Here is an 18074-nt window from a genome sequence, read left to right on the forward strand (position 1 = left end):
GGCTGCATTCCAGGAGACTCTGACTGAATCGAGTTTTCCTTGTTCTGGCAGCCAAATGAATGGACATGGAGAGGGAAGAGAATTCTGTTCCAAATGGATGTGCTTTTTCTCTAAGAGAAAAATGAGGAGCTCAAAAGCATCAGAAACGCAGAACACAAAGCTATTTTTTTTTTTGTTCTTTGCAAAGAAAAGGAAATAAATTAGAAATGCATTTTAAATAAATGTGTCTGCTTCTGTCTCTGCCTTAGTCCTTCAAAATACCCTGCTGCAGAGATCATACATGTCCTTTTTGAATCTCTAAGCAACTTCTTTTCCCTGAACTTTTAGTCAGTTTATCACAACCGCAGACCCTCAGGACAAGCAAGGGAACATGAAGTTCCTTCTGGATCTCATGGGTGCATCTGAGAGACCCCATTATTATCCAGAAGGACCTGCCCCTTAGCATGACTGCTTGGCACTGCTTCTGCAGTATTCCCAAGGTAGACATTTTTAGCAAAAGTCTCCAGAAGTGTGAAGAATTCAGGAAGTCTGTCTTTTAAAAAAACCTCCCCTATATAAAAGAAGACATACCAATTACTAAACAACAGGACATTAAATGTTTATAGATTGTAAACTGTGTAAAGGAAGCTAAATGGTACAAATGTGTGACCTCTTGCTAGCCTCCCAAGGGAAGACTACTAAAGGGATTATATTAGAGATCACACTAAAACAAGCTTGAAGAAATAAAATAGAAAACAGAAAACTTTTATTAAACTAATGTAATAAAACAAGTGCTTTGAAAGAATATATACATAAATTATTTCTTTGTAAGGCAAACAAAATGCAACACAGTCGTCCGAAATATCATTGATCCTGGATTCACTCTGTTGTTTTAAAGCAATTATATTTTCAGGGAAAAGACATTATTTATCCTTCTTTTTTGTGCAATATGTTTTCCTTATTCTGGCTATTAAAATGCTAATTGGTTTTGTTTGTTATTTTTGTAGTAAGGATTTTTGGTCTACTGAAGCAACATTTTATACCTGACATTCAGTCCTTGCTCCCTGAATTTCTCTCTGCATCAGACTCCAAATTAAGTTTCTTCCTAGAAACACTCCATGTTTTTATGAATGTCAAATATAGCTGCAACAACAGGGTTCCAATTTTAGAAAGTCACCATAAAATTCAGCTTTCTCATTTGTTCTCTTATGTTCCTAAATACATGCTATTAAAAATTTGGGTGTTCAGGTCTCCATATATTCTTATGAAATCAAATAACCGGGTACACAGTTCAATATAGTAGGAAGGGTAATACGTTAGTAAATGTCAGTACTTGGTAAGATTCATTGCGTTATACTGTTCACCATTTGCTCAGTAGCAATGTTTTCTTCTGTATTTGTTATGTGTGCAGACAGTGTAGGCAGAGTAAATGATCTGCAAAATATAGATTTTCTTTTGTCTTGATTGGTTGCAAGACTGCAAGATTCCTTAAAAAGAAACTTCCACTACTGTACTTGTCAAAGGTGTGTAAAAAATAAGAAAAAGTGGAGAGAAAAATAAAACCCTGAGGGACAAAGTGAAACTGAAAACAGATGTATGAGAAAAGAAAATTATACTTTAAAGCATTACACATTAGATGAAAATAGAAAAAGAAAACACACAAGGACTGAAAGCTAGAAAATTGAGTGAAAGGCAAAAAAGTATCCTTTTTATTCAGACAGAAACATAAGGTGATGTATGGATCTATGTAAGGTTTATAGATGTAAAATCAGGCTTGAAGCTGAATCACTGCAGCCATTTCTCTGAACATGTACGCAACTGTGAAGTTTGGTGTGATTCTGGGCAGGTCTAAAGGCAGAAAAGTGCATTTGCCTGAAGAACTAGTGAACGCAAGTCCAGTAGTCCAACTAAAATAAAAGGTTTTAAATGTGCAGGTTTTCTGCCCAAAAATAAAATTGCAGTCTTTCTGTCTGCAAATTCTCTTGGAATGTTCTGAAAAGATTCAGCTGGAGAAATACATGAGTAGCTTATAAACAAAAAGCCAACAGAAGGTCTGTTAGAGATTACAGATTCTTATCTAATAGCTAAGAGGCTCCTATTATATCTGAGATATTCTCTACAGCCCTTGTGAACCTGGAAATCCCACTTTGCACTTCCAAGGAGATCAATACTCATCATCAGTAAGTACCATAATATAGAAAATTAAATTGTGGAAACTTCTATTTCTTGAATTAATGTTAGTTTAGGATTACTGTCATTATAAACTGAACATACACATCCTAGCTACTAAACAGAAAGATTTTACAATCTGCATTAACAATTATTTTTATATTCTAGATGTAGATGTGATTTCTGTCTACATGTATTTTGGCTATGAATAATAGATGAGGGTCATGCACATAACTCCTTTTTTCAACTTTCAACATTATCAAAATGATACTCTTTAAGGAGAGAAATAACTGCTTTCAGAATGAGTACAGGAATCCAGTTTGAATTACTGCTGGATACAGAATAAAACACAGATTATTATCTCTTCCTAGCATCTCTGTGGAGGAGTTCAGCTTAGGAAACATTTATTCTTCTAGAAAAGACAGCTGACCAGAGTGGTATTTCATTTCTCTCCAGTGTGAGAGATCCTGACACCCATCTCAAGCTGGATTACAGATTCAGCAGAAACAGGGAATATTTGCCCTTGCTGCAGTGAGATCTTTTGTTTTAATTCTGAACTCAACAAGGTTTTGAAGCTGTTGCTTTTCACAGGGCAGAATTTCACCTGATTATGTGTCCCTTGCCTTCTTTCATTCTGAATTTGGTAGGAGCCAGAAGACACTGCCTTAAAGGAAGGTAAAAGTCTAGTTTGTATCTGGTGGATGAGCCTCCTCATGTGGAAACCAAACCATGAAGGCAGGATGCCACTAGACATTAAATGCTAAGTGATCTTGCCTCTGTATAAAATACAGAACTATAAATATAAGTAGCATATCTGTGTTTCAAGCACAAGCTGTAGCTCTGTAGCTAGGATATTATTCTAAGAGATATGGACTGACACTTCTTTAAACAAACAAATTTCACCTAGATTTCTTGCATTCTCCTTGACTGTTATAACCATTGTACAATACATGTAAGCAAACAACAGCATTTTTTTAAATACAATTCAGCTACTGACATAGTTTTGTAAGTATTATGAGTTTATTTTTATATCTTTATTTGTTTGGTTTTTTTCCTTTGCATTTCCTACTAGCCCTAGGAAATTAAATATGTAATTTAGGTCAGGTCAGTTCTATAAGAAACAGTCTTCTCTATTAAAAACAAAAACAACCCCCCCCCAAAAAAAAACAAGTAAAAAACCACATTGGGTAAGGAAGGAAAAAATACGAATCTTTAATAAGTATTTTACCTTGTGTCTGGCATTTGGAACAAAGCATAAGTCTTTATCAAAGGTCCAAAAAAAAATATTTGGACTAGGCACTGTAGGAAGAAATATTGTCATACATTATCAAGTAGAAAAACACAAAGAAAAATCAACCAAAGACAGGCATTCAAGGTGGAAAATAAGAGTACAATAAATTAAAGTTGGTGACAATAAGCAGGTTCTTATAATAGTAACGCCATATCAATCTACATATAAAATTTTTTTCAAGGACTGCCACAAAATTAGAATTTCAGTTCCAGAATGAAAACAAAGTGTACACTCATTTTCATTCTCAAAAATAACAAAAAATGAATCCTTATTAACTCCTTTGGTGGGGAAAGAAGAAAGAAAGAAGTATGGATGCACTGTTTCTCCAGAGGAGGTATAGCTTCATTGTCAGGGATGATACCTTAATATTTGAACCAAAACTCAGTTCTCTGCTTGATACTGTTGTGGTTTAACCCTAGTAGTCAGCTAAGCACCACACAGCTGCTCGGTCACTCTGCCAAAATGAGATATGGGAAAGAATCAGAAGGGTGAAAGTGTTATCTCAACTCACAGGTTGAGATAAAGACAATTTAATCTGTAAAGCACTAGCTCTATGCACAATCAAGCAAAAGAAGGGATTAATTCACTGTGTCCCATCAGCGGGCAGATATGTAGCCAGGAAAGCAGGGCTTCATCACGCATAACAGTTACTTGGGAAGACAGACACCATGACACCAACATATCCTGCCCCCTTCATCCTTCTTTCCCCAGCTTTTATTGCGGAGCATGTCAAATGGTATGGAATGTCCCTTTGGTCAGTTTGGGTCAGATATCCCAGCTGTGTCCTCTCCCAGCTTCTTGGCCCACCAGTTCTCTTACTGGTGGGCCAGTGTGAGAAGTAGGAAAGGCCTTGACCCTGTGCAAACACCCTTCAGCAATACCTGAAACATTCATGTGCTATCAATACTGTTTCCATCGCAAATCCAAAACATAGTACCACACAAGCTACTTTGAAGAGAAGTAAGTCTGTCCCAGCCAAAACCAATAAAGATATAAGATCAGGCTTGTTACACGTTTACTGGGCTTATTGTTTTCAGGAAGATCCTCTCTCTAATATAAATCAGAACTTTCATTTTGGGCCTGAGAAAATGTTAATTAGACTGATAAATATCTATTGAACAATTTTGGAGTTCAGAATCAGTGTTTCTTGAAAAGAGGATGTAAGGAAGAAGAAAAACCATGGCAACCGAGGAAAGATGTTCTGTCTACAATGTGATGTCCATATTGGTGTTTTTTACTGTGTATTTTTATCAGGGTTTTGAATAAATATATTTCTTGGTTTTAAAATATGACTCTAAAGAAAGTTGAAAAACAGCTGAGAGCACTTTAGAACTTCATTCCTGACTGCTTATTTTTCATTCATGTCAGATATTTGTACAGTTCAAAATCAGTTATAGAAACAAGGTTGGTTGGAATACCCCAGAACTATCAACAGCTTTTGACAACCTGTTTAAGGGCTGTGACTTTGTAGCAGGAGAATAAATTAATTTATAAAATAAAAGTATATCCTTATGTATAGATTTAGTAGTATATGAAGCATTATTCTGATTTCTTTAATTTTCAGCTCCAAGATTCATCCTTTAAAGTCAATATAATATCAGCATAATTGAGAGAAATGTAGACGAACTGGTCAATAATAATTTTGCAGTTTGAGATTGAAAGAAACCTAATTCAACATAGAAAAAATATACAGAAATCTGTTCTGAGCCAAAACATTCCTTTGCTGAGTTTCATTTGCATATAGACTACATAAAACATAAACTGCTACTGCAAAAAGAACAACATATAAATGAAGACACAGTCAAAAGTTTGCAAACAGTGAATAGGATAAAATATGGTAATATAAAATGTGTGCAAACAACTTCAAATTATATAAAAATTCTTATAAATTATAATTTGTTTGTGGTTATTTTATGAAGAAAGAAAGGGTTATGTTACCGATTAATTACAACCTTTGTAATTTGTCTCTACATTTTAATGAGAGTTTTAATGCTTTTCCATTCAAAGTAAAAGAAAAATGCTGTAGGCATCAATAGGAGTAAGAATAGGCTTTTAGTCAGCTGCGTTGCAAAGAGTATCTGCAAACCTAGAAGGTAGAATCTTTATTTAATAATAAGTAACCATTGTCCAAAACTTGTGAAGATTTGCTGGTAAGGCAGAACTCACAAACATGTAATGAATTGTCTCCCCCACCCCACACATGAACTCAAGTTTCCACATACAGGAGCTACAGAATCACTTGAGAGACTAACAATGTGCAACCCCTGTCCCCACTGTAATTTCTGCTTCACAAGGTACTTGGTCTTCTTCAGGAGTCCTTACTTTGGTATATTTCTTTTCAGCTGACCTTGGACCACTCTTGAGGTTTAGTAATGTGTTAAATAATTATGCCCAAGAAAGAACAGGCACAGTCAAAGGGAAACATTTAATTTCCTCTTCCCACTTTTCAGAAACAAATCAATGAGCATGCATAAAGAAAGTCCAAGGAAAAAACATGAAACTCAAAACTCAGTCAAATTTTAAAAAGTGAAGGATAGTACCTCATTTTCCTTAACACTACCGGATTCCTTTAGTGATGACAAAATCCATGCTCTGAGATAAAAAGCACATCTATCTTCTTTTGGTTTAATGGAATCCGAAAGTGGAAAGTGTTCTCAGCAATGGGAAGGAAAATATCAGAAACAAACAAACAAAAAAAACCTGAGAAAGAATAAGTGGAGAACATATTTAAAATCACAGTAACAACCTAACACAGGTTACAAGATGTCATTCATTTATACCACATCTCAGGCTCATAAATGTGAATATAATGACACCAATCATTTGTTAATGCTAACAGTAACCCTTTTAAAAGTTTATACCTAAATTCAGCTGCTGCATATCTAAAAGGAAAAGTTGGCTTCCACTTGGAAAACGTAGAATAGATTTCAGATTTGACTGTATATAAATTATTTAAAAATTTTATTTCTGTGTATAAGTATTCACAGGAGAATCCCATAATTGCTGCCAGGCTTTTCCAAACCCAAGGAAGAGCAGATTTGGCTCAGCATAGCCTGAAGGCTGGAAACCACTGCTCTAGGCAAAAGACATGATGGATGCTCATCTATTAGTTTAGCCTGTGTGCATGCATTCAGCAGGCTATGCCATTTTTAGCTGGCAGAAAAATAAAACATAAAAATTCCACAGACTTTATTTTTAGTCTAATACTTGAGGGATGGTTTCTAGGTTTAAAATTATTCAAAATAGTTCTTGTTTGTCAAAGAGGAAAAAATTGGGCTAGATATGTATAAATTTACCTCATCTGAATTCCAGTTAGCAGCAGATATAGATTTATTAACATAAAGAAATAAACTATTCTAAAAACTTCGTAGTAAAATTACTAATACCTTTCATTTCTAGTCACCCGAATTTGACTTTGTAAATTAGTTTGCCATTAGTTTTATAATTATAAAACTAAGTTATACAGAAATTTTGGAGTTAATTCCTTGGGTGAAAGCTCAGTGAAAGCTACTATTTAAAGACAATAAGTCAAAGCACTCAGGGAGAAGATGAAGTAAAAATCTATCCATTTAATTTTTGTATGGACATAGGTGTCCTTGCTGCAAATGCTTAGGAAAGCTTTCAGTAAAATCTGTGAATTTGTGTTAATATTCACAAGTCAGTAAGGCAGCTCATGCACCTAGCTATGTTTTCAAATTTACGTGCAAACATAAGTGTGTGGAGGAAGGTGGAATGACATTGGAAGAGAAATGGAGTTTGTATGACTGAGACCATTTTCCTTGGACAAAAAGCTAGGAGTTAAGGAAAACTGCAGAAGAAAGTTGTTTATTGCGGGTTTTTTTGTTTGTTTTGGGTTGTGGGTTTGGGGTTTTTTTCTCACTCTGGTTTTGATTTGTTTTGTGAGGTTTTTTTCTCTCTCTCTCTTTCCCCCCCCACCCCGCACCCCCCACCCCCCACCCCGCACCCCCCATATCAGCTAATTTCAAATTAAGTTGTAGCTCAGTTTCACCTGGTAGGTTAACTTTAGTGGAAACGGTAAATCTGTCCCATCTTTGACAGAAATAGAAGGTATTGGCTAACCTCAATATGAAACACATCTCTTTTCACAATATGAAAAAAAAAAAAAGTATCCGGTCACAATTGGCACAATTTTAGAAATAGCTACTGTTAAGAATTAGTGATAACAGCCCTAGATTACCCATACATTTATCAAACACTCTTGTAAGACACCTTATAATCATGTAACAATATTGATTTTAATCTGAATATCTTATTGAGTTTGTGTGCTTGTCCTTTGTATAAAGAATGAATTCCAGGGGAAAAAAAGTTATTTCATTTAAAGTGAAAGGTGATCATTCTGTCTTATTTCTTACTAAACATTACCAGATTATGTACCTTTTTTTTCTTAATTAGAACTTTTATCTGATAATATGTACAAAAATTATGGATATTAAACTGTCCTATATTCCCAAGATTACTGAGGCAGTGCTTGGTTCCTGTAATGTAGAAAGAATGTATTGCTTTTATTTGTGTTCCATTCATCCTGTGGAAAAAGAGAAATCTTTTTTAGAAGCTTTATCTGATTTTTTAAGTAAAAGGAATAAATTTACACATATTTGTTCTTTACCATAACACAGCACTTCTTCAAATGAAACTAGTCTGATTTTATAAGAAAAATCTTTGCAGAAGTTAGACATTTTATCTCCTTTTTACTGATATGTACAATAAGTCTCTGAGAAGTTTAATTATTTCTGCCATGAACCTCTTTACTGACTAATATTTTCTTTCTTATTTCAGTATCTTGTATTTTATTATCACAATGTTAGTACAGTTAATTCTTTACTCATCTACCAGTGAAAAGCCTTTTCTGTTAATAAGATTTTATAACTTTTAGCCTAATACGTTCCTGAAAGAAAGGTAATTTTAAGCCTACAGGGTGACCTTTCATTTTTTACCAGAAAGACTTCATTCTGTTCATTATATTTAGTTTACCTTAAAAAGAAAAAAAAAAAAAAAAAGAAAAAATCTTAAAATCCCTAAACATCAGCATTTTGCTGACACATTCAATTCCTAACCAAACCTCTTGCATTTAGAAGCAATGAAATGATAAATGATATACTAAAACTACAAATGCAGAACTCACTAGCATGATTTTTTTCTATAAGATGTGAAAAATCTTTCACTCATAATTTTTACATTGAATCAAAAACCTACTTAAAACTGACAGTTGAAGAAACTTGAAATAGCTCTGTAGCTGCTTCTTACACATAGGCTTTGCAAATGTCCTGTGGACATACTTCGTAGGTCTATACATTGTGTGCTTTCATATCTTCTGTGCATGACCTTTTGAAAAGCAATGAAGTGCAGTGTAAAATGGTAAGATCTCTGAGCCACTCAATAGAGTAAGATCTCATGAATTTCTTCCTGCACATACATGTACTCAATCTGAAATTTTGCTGAAGACCATACATGACTTTTATCTGCACCTTATAATTAAATAAATAAATAAGGTAATATTTAATGATTTAGTGGATATTTTCAAACAACATTTCTGGTCATACAATCTTCTCTACTGTAAACTGATGTTTTATAGTAACTTTTTTCCTTGTAAACTCGGTTATTCTCAGTATTGTGTGTGGAAATGCAGTTTCAGTCTAGTTTATGTATACATTCTGCATAACGAGTAGTCAACATTAGCCTGGTGGAAACCTTGAGACTGGTAAGGAGGATAGTGATGCTCTTGCTGTACCATGACCTAGTTATGTAGGTGAACAGCACCAGGAATGTTGATATCTGTACAATTTAAAGAAGGTTCTACATTTGAGTCTTCCCAGGCTAAGCAGCACCTCAGTGAAGTTTTTGATTATCAACTTTTAAATGTAGTCTTCAAAACTTTTTTTATTCCAAGACATCAAGTAAGGTCTTTAATGAAAAAAAAAACCAAAACCAAAAACCCACATAATTCCTGCCTGACACTTAGGTCACAGAGGTTTGGGTTTTTTTTTTCACTGTGTGATAAAATTACTAACCTTAGGTTCGTGGGATAGTTCAGTTTACCAGGGACATCAGGAGCTCAGCTCTCAGGTCAGACCATGTTACTCAGATCTTGATCCAGTTGGTTCTTAAAAACACCTAGGATGGAGACTTGACAACATCTCTGGGCAGCCTGTTTCACTGCTTGACTGTCCTCTCACAGAAGAAGTTTCTTTCATTTCAGTTTATGCCTATTGTACCTCGTCCTCCCACCACCGAGCACTGTGAACAGCCTGGCTCCACTGTCTTGATGACAACACCATCACACAGGGAATCAAAGCCATCACTTCTCTGGTCTGATCAATCACAGCTCATTCAACTTCTCCTCACAGGGCAAGTGCTCCAGCTCCTGACCACACGGCTGACTCCCTGCTGAACCCGTTCCAATTAACCAATGCCTTTGATTAACTGGGAGGGCCAAAATTTGTTAGTGGGTTCTAGATACAGTCTCACGAGTGCTGAAGAGAGGGGTATAATCACTCTTGTTTGACTTCTTGGCCATTCTTCTGTTAGTACAACTCAGGAGGCTCTTGGCTTTCTGTACTGCCTGGGCACACTGCTGGTTCATGCCCATCTTTCTGTCTACCAGCACATCCAAGTCTTTTTCAACAGAGCTGCTCCCCTTCTAGATAGGTCCCGGCCTCTCTTATTCCACGGGAGCTCTTTCTTCCCAAGTGCAGTACTTGTCATTTGTCCTTGTGGAATTTCATTGGCAAAGATAACTAAATTTGTCTTAGATTATGTATTGGTCTTTCAGTTCACAGTCTTTTGTGGATCTGCCTAGGAGACTGCTAATATGCACAAGATTCAGACAGGAAAACAGTGCCAATATCTCTGAGCTGTGACTGCAGCACTACATTTAAGTAAAGGAGTCCTGATGAGGGGAAATCCTTATCGGTTTGGGAACATGGCTTTTGGGAAGGAATTACAGAACTTCTGGACCCAAACTAGTAACTGTGCTCTTTAGAACACACACTTGTTCTCCATTTCAGCTTTATGATGATTCATTACAGAGAAGATTTACTAACACAATAGGGTCATACCGAAATCAAGAAAATGATTCCTAGTCAATTATTAAAGAAATGGAAGCAGACAAATGAAATTGATTTTAAATATTTTATGGCATCAGGCAACATCATGAACCTGTAGTCGCATTTTCTAGAATTATTTGTTAAAAAATAGAAATTTCTTATTCAGATCATAAAGATTGCAAATAATTTGTAAAGCCATTTTGGTTGAGTAGCAGCATTTTTCTTCCTTAAATCAGACTTGTATTTCCTGCAGTTTGTGTTTTGTGGTAAAATTTACTACTAAATTTGGCTTTAGGCCAGAAAGAACAGCAATTCTGATCTATAGCAATAACTTCCTATTATGTTCTTGTGAATTACCAACTCAGATGGCTAACTAGAGTCCTTTATTTCCTTCCCCAGTTTCAGGGGGCTTTTCAGGATTACTCTTTTTTTCTTAAGTTTACTCAGCTGCATGCTGATATTTACTTTTCACTTAATTACCTGTTATCAGAGTTGTCCTGCATATATATGTAATATATAAATACGTATATATGTAATACAGAATGTAGAGGTATGTATTTATCTCTGTATATAATTAAATCTGCATTTAAGTCAAAAGGAAATGATAGAAAAATGCAATAAACCTCCCTGTAAAACTACATGTGGCATAATCTACAAGTTTTATTTTTAAAACTTTATCTTTAAAATTTAATGACTCATCTTAGTATCTATGGATACCAGTAATATCCCACAGAAGTAGTTTAGGTATTTTTATTGACATGATTTTGTTACAATGGCAGTATCCTCTAAAATAATAAAAGGGAAGTCTCTGATTCAGTGAACTCAGCCTTCACAGAAATTTTATAATAGTGTCACTATGTCAGTTAACTAATATTTTTTTATTTAAGAAACCACCTATTAAAACATATTATATCAAAATACATGTGTCCAAAAGTTTTACTGAAAGCTTTTTACTTTTAGACCATAGTTAAACTGTAGAAAAGAACAATAATCTGAACTTTACAGCAGTATATATTAAAGGTGACAAAACCAAGCATAATTTCTGTAGGATATCTACACTGTTTTTCTTGCCATTTCTCTTTATCATAACTGCTCTAACTACACCTGAACTGACCACAAGGAATGTAGTATATCTGAACATAGCTACGTATATAGCTGATACTATTTAAATTTACTGTATTATCTGTACCTGAATTACAAATTCAGTGTTCCCCTGTACTTCCATAATAGTATATTACTATTTATACTATGCAGTAGGGTTGGTTGGTTGCTCAGTATTACTCTATTTGAATATACGGCAGTATTTCTTAGTTCATATGATTTTTTTAATTCCACTTACTTTTTTAAAATTAATTTTTACTTCTTCTTAAATAATGCTTTCAGATATGGCTCTGATTCAAATACACTAAAGTAAGATTCCACAGATTTCAAGAGTTTTTGGACCAGATTTCATCTGAAAATTAATCAAAATGTTATTTCCAAAAGATAAAGATTTCTAGTCCAATTTGAGGGCACTACTGAAATATCCTGTAAACAACTCAAAATTCTATTAATTTTCTGTGTTTGATGTTGTCTTCCCCTACTTCAGGCAGATAAAAGAGAACTAGTACAGATAACTTGAACTTCTGTTTGTGATATTTTTGACAGCTACCACAAGTTATTGAAAATGCCACCTCAAAGAGATTGTAATGCTGTAAGTAGACTTTCTCATTTACAGGAGTTACTTTCAAAATGTTAAATAAAAAAGGTAATTTACTCTGATATTTACTGTAGGTGTACTCTTACCTGATGCTGCTGCAGGTTTTCATGTGCCCTTTTCAACCCATTAACAGGGATTTTAAGTAATATAAGTAGTAATAAAACCCATGAAAATAAATGCATGTATATATACATACGCACATAGAAGCATACATATGTGTACACATACATTCACACATCTGAAAAGAAACAATGGGCTTTTCTTGGAGCATTTTTTTTTTCCTGGACTTAAAATGGAATATAAGGTTTCTCTTATTAAATAATATATTTCCAAAGAAAAGAAAACACAATAATTTCATTATAATATCAACATCATATCTGATAATGATAAATTAAAATAAACCTGCATAGACATGCAGAACTTGTTTTATAGTTATTCTATATTTTATAGTAGTGCTGCTTGTTATTGGTTACTGATATACTTCTTTACTTTTTCCCTTAAGTACAGTACAACATGGTCAGATACACCTTAAGTGAAAGTGAAATAATTTCTATTTAATATAAAGTAAAATAAAATAAAATTAACTGAAATAAAGCTAATAATATTATACCATAACAATGTAATATATGTGAAATACTATGATATGATATAATATGATATAATAAATATAATTAATATAACATGATGTGATATAATATAATATAATATAATGTGATTTTGTATGATATGATATAATATAATGTTTATAATATAGTATGATATAATATAATGTAATATGATATAATGTAATATAATGTAATACGTAATAAATGTATTTTCAAGACTTTGTGGAAACATGTTTTGCAGGTCTGCACAAGAAAACATTTGTTTTGAACTATTGCACCTTTCCATAAAACAAAAGAATTAAATGTCAGTTTCCATTATCGAGAACAAGATTTAAATCAGTGTTCAAGGAGTAAAGAGTGGGAACTGAGCAATGAGATGCACTGCTTTTACCTATAATAGATTGTCACTAATTGTCATATCTCTTCTTGACTCTAGATTTTGATGAAGCTCCTCAGATATGGTTTTAGGATCATTAATATTAAACCTATACATGAATGGATAATACACTGATACGAATTTGATGTACTTGTAGTCACATAACTGCATTTCTATTGCATTACAGCATCTGGAAGTTAAAGAAGTTTTACACCAGCTGCAAAAAGACAGAAAATGCAAGGTAGAATGTTAGGAGGAGTATGGTGTACTGGTAACAGCTGATTCAACATCAAACCTTCCTGTTATCACATCACACATTGAACAAGTTTGAACTGGCAAGGGTTAGTTGATACTGAATTAGTGTTCTGTGTAACCGAGCACTGGGATCCCAGTGTCAGATTTTCACTGTCATCAATCCACAGCCTAGTGGAATAAATTTAACATATTCCCCCACACATCCACCCGCACACCCCAACAAGAAAGCTGAGCTGGTATTCTGTTCCACACACAGCCTCTGCATTAGTCCTTTTTCCATCTGCTACAGAATGCCTTCTGTATATGCAAAACCTTCACAGATAATTAAATCATATTTTCAGTCATTGCAATTTAACACATGATTTCAACCACACACCTTGTGTAACTGTTTTAACAGCACACTTCACATATTTCAACTTACACTTCTAGTAACCTTTCCAAAGAGTCTAAAATTTTTGGCATTTAAAACACCATAAATCTGTACCTCTTAATTCTTTCACCAGATGAGGAAGTTAATGAATTGTGTGCAATGCTTATTCATTTTAATTATATTTAGGAAACTTTTATTGTAATAATGACAATTGCTGACCTATGTTTTAAACTATTTATTCAGTATAATTTTTCAAAATTCAGCTGATTACTCTTGCCTATTTCTCTAGACAAGATTATTTTTTTTTTTTAATTTGTAACTGTGTTAAGTATCTGGTCTTGCTGATCTTGTTTCCTTACTTTAATTAATTTCTTTCTGACTTCTGTAGGTACTGTATTCACCAGCTACAAAGGATGGGAAAGGACCATACACAGAAAATTTGTAAATCTAGGCAACAAGCTTCTTTTTATAGGCTTGTGACAACACAATTTGAATACAGAAAACCTGATCTTATTGGAAAAAGTTAGTCTTTTCTTTTGATCTTAATCAGGATAAAAGAATACATCTAAAAATACAGACCTTTATTTTTTTTTCCTGAGTTGCTGTGATTGCCTAATGTTATTGACTTTTGTTTTCAAATAAATAACTTGCCACAAGAAAAGTGGAAGAAACAATAAAACAGGTCTTTTCCTAGTCTCAACTCCCCTTGTTTTCACCACACATTGTACTCAGTCCCACCTTGATGAGGTCAGGTGGTGGTGCAGGAGGTTAAAGTCAGAACATAGAGGTTTCCTTCTACTCCTCACTTCTTGTTTTCCTCTGCTGCTCCTTATTTCTTACTGCTCCTCTGCTCCAGTGTAGACTACCCATGGGCTGCAGTCCCTCTGAGACACCCCTGCTCCAGCATGCAGGAATGGCACAAAGTGGCTCATGGTCTCTTCCCGTACAGAGCACCCTGCAGCCCTCAATACTGAAGGCTTACAACATTGTAAGCTATTTTCAACTGGTTAATAACCTCGTGCAATCTAATTACATCATTCTTTTGGGAGGAAAAGAAAAGCACAGGTTAGTTCTTTATTGTATTCTGGAACACTGATGCTTTGAAAATATAATTAACAAAACTTCTCAAGCAAAACCTATTTGTTGGGTTGAATTGAAATATGTTTATATCATCTGTTTTTCTACATAAAATTCTTATTTTATAATAACATACATTTTTCCTTCACACTACAGGTTACTGAAATCCTTGGAAAGCATTTTTATGTCTATCACCCTCAAAGAACTGGAGAAAAAAATGCATAATTTATATGTGTAAGAACGCACCTGTTCTCACAATCCTCTGTTTAATATAAGAGAAGACAAAATTATTTCTATATTCTTTGGGGTATATAAATACTTTGAAGAGAACCGTGCAGAAGCAGGCATGTTTTTTACTTAAGGCTGCAAGACTCTTAAAACCACACACAGAATTTGGTTAGACTAATTGAGGCAGACTTGCAGCACTGGATTAAAATCAAAGGCTTTAAACCGTTGCTGCCCCTGAGGGCCCTCCATGCCCTCCTGAGCAGCGTTTCCTCCCTGGAGGCAAGGATGTCTGATTTGCTTGTGAATAAGTAGTACCACTATGGCCTTCATCCTTTATCTTATGTTAAACTGACTCCAGTTTTGTTTAACTTCTGTATAATAGACTGGAAACTGAGGTGATGCTGGAGATGATTTTTGAGTGGGTCATGTGTACCTACCTCGGGGACAACTATGCTTATCAGTGGGATGAGAAAGATGAGTAGGGGTGGTAGGAGCTGCAGCTGATTGTTTTACATCTGCTACTTCATGTTAAGAGCCCTAAGAGGAGGAATATCTTCTTTGATTACTTTACTTCCCTTCATATTTCATCCATGTTCTTAATTTCTCTATTTACCACACAGTTATTGCTGTTATGTAACCTGGAGTAGATCTTTGTAATTGGAACATTTGTTTGGTTTGTGAGGTATTTAACACTTTCTGGCTCAAAACAAAAAATAATTGAAATGTAATGTAATAAGAAATTAATACAATATCTGTAGTGGCAGACCTGATTCTAAGTCGTGATGTTAACAATGAAAATTTCTGAAAAGAAGCCTGAAGTATAATTCAGTAAATTGTTGTGAACAAACTAGGGATTTAAGTAGTGAGAAAAGTTAACAAATACACATGTGAATTTTGTATAATGGCTAGTACAATTTATGACACCAGCCCCCCTCAAATGCATTTTGTACTTACATCACCATTATGCAAGTTTAGCAGGTCACCATACACAGGACACTGCACTTGGTTGCCTGCATTCCATATAGTATTAGTAACATTTCCAACATAGAACTTCTCTTTATAAAGCATGAACAGGCAGAATAGAATCTACCTGATTCTCAAAAGACAGTACAGTCTGTGTTTCTATAATGCTGTGTAATTCCTACTCAGAGCCACTCCTGAACAGTAAGGGTGATTTAATTATCTAAACAGTAATTAGGAAATTAAATGGAGTTGAAAGCTTACATTCCTTTGAGGCTCGGGACTTGGCAAATACGGAAAAAAGTCAAATGCTTCTCTCCCTGATCACATCTGAAGGGGTATGCAGTAGTGTAAAACTTCAGAAGAAAAGCTTTTTTTCCGCTCAAGATAATTAAGGGTGCATATTTCACTTCTGCTGAGATGAAAAAAAAAAACCAAAACCAAAACCCAAAACATATTAAGTTTCATCTAGATGTAGGTAAGCTTGAAGACAGAAGCTAGTAAAAGGGATTTCAACTTTTATAATCATAATTAAACACCAAAATGTGGTTCACAAATAACCTAAACTCCGGCTCCATTAAAACCAGTTACTTATCGGTGTACTGTACGTTGTATCATCTAAACTTGAATTCTGTTTATTTGCAGAACAGGAAGTAAGGAACAATTATATTTAGGAAGAACCCTAAATAGTTAGAACCAGAGACTGTGAGACAGCCAGATTCACAATTACTGTATCTTTCACAGAATTTTGAAGATAACAAACAGAAAAACCTTTAATTTATATGGAATGCATTGTTTGCAATATATGGAAACAGAAATGTGATTTTGAAATTTTGTGAACCCACAAATAATTTAAGTAAATAAGGTTATTATTTGTAGCATTCATAGAATATTTTAGCAACTATTAATGAAGATTATTGAACTACTTATGAAATAGTGTTTATTCACCAGCTAATAATTTAAATATTATTTTTATAATACAAACATATATCAATAACTTAAAGCTTTTTTCATAGGCTTGCTAATGGAGTGTATAACTAAATCTACTGTTTGTATGTGTGTTGCAGCTCAATTGTACTGTTAAAGAAATTATCTATGTTCTGTGTGATGCCTTTTGAGAAAGAACATCTCTTTCCATTGCCAAAATTTTTACATGTTGAGATAATGATGATCACAGTATTTTATCTAAACTTAATGTATTCTAATTAATGAAAGCAAAATGAGCCTTTTGGTACATCCCCTCCACCAATGACTGTTCAAAGGCCTCCTTCATCTTTAGGACAAGTCAGTGTTTTTGAAGGCTGAGTGGGAGTCACTGAAGCTAAAACCAGGGAATGTTAAGTGCTTTTCACAGTGCACAAGAACAAGAATCACAATAGATCTTCATAGGTTGTCTTTAGCAGAAACCAATGGAATATATATATACACACACAGAACATATATAATAACTCCACTTCATCGAAACTATTTTGAATTGTCATGAGCTAAACAAAAAGGCTCTGATTAATTCCAAGAGATCAATGCCATAGTTTAGGAGTTGTCTTCTGAAAGATGATCAACTTTGATTGAAATCTGGTATTTGCCTACTCCTGTTCTGGAAAAAAAAGCAGTTCTGATAAGGTCCATGTTTTTAAAATGCAGTTACACTAAAACCGATGGATTTCAGAAGATCATCAGAAATACAGCTGTGAAAACAAGACTAATAAAGCTCCTTGCCTTAGTATAACCAACAGATTTTTACATGGAAATGGAATATATGCTTATTTATTTTTCAATTACTGTCTACACAAAAAGGATTTGCAGCTAAAATTTGTACAGCTTCCTCATGCCCCAGTTCTACAGATCTACCTTTCTGTTTATTAATTCCAATAGAGGAATCAGGTGTGTAGCAAGTAGGTGTTGCTTTCTAATATTTCCATAATTCATGGAGAGATTCAAGCAGCTTAAATGTCTTAAACTAGAAATACTGATTAAACAAAGTGTTGAACTTTGGTCCAATAT

General features: G+C 34.2%; 1 long non-coding RNA gene across 2 annotated transcripts; it reads left to right on the top strand.

Moving 5' to 3' along the window:
- The first annotated feature begins 2083 nt into the window (after positions 1 to 2083).
- LOC114013796 (uncharacterized) lies at positions 2084 to 16775 on the top strand. Of its 2 annotated transcripts, none has more exons than XR_003556985.2 (4): positions 2084 to 2159; positions 12151 to 12196; positions 13371 to 13524; positions 14197 to 16775. It is a non-coding gene; the product is annotated as an uncharacterized LOC114013796 (long non-coding RNA). The 2 variants fall into 2 exon arrangements; XR_003556983.2 differs by having other exon boundaries at positions 13371 to 13424.
- Positions 16776 to 18074: the final 1299 nt, after the last annotated feature.

This window comes from Falco peregrinus, chromosome 2 (genome assembly GCF_023634155.1).
Source record: "Falco peregrinus isolate bFalPer1 chromosome 2, bFalPer1.pri, whole genome shotgun sequence".
Taxonomy (NCBI): domain Eukaryota; kingdom Metazoa; phylum Chordata; class Aves; order Falconiformes; family Falconidae; genus Falco; species Falco peregrinus.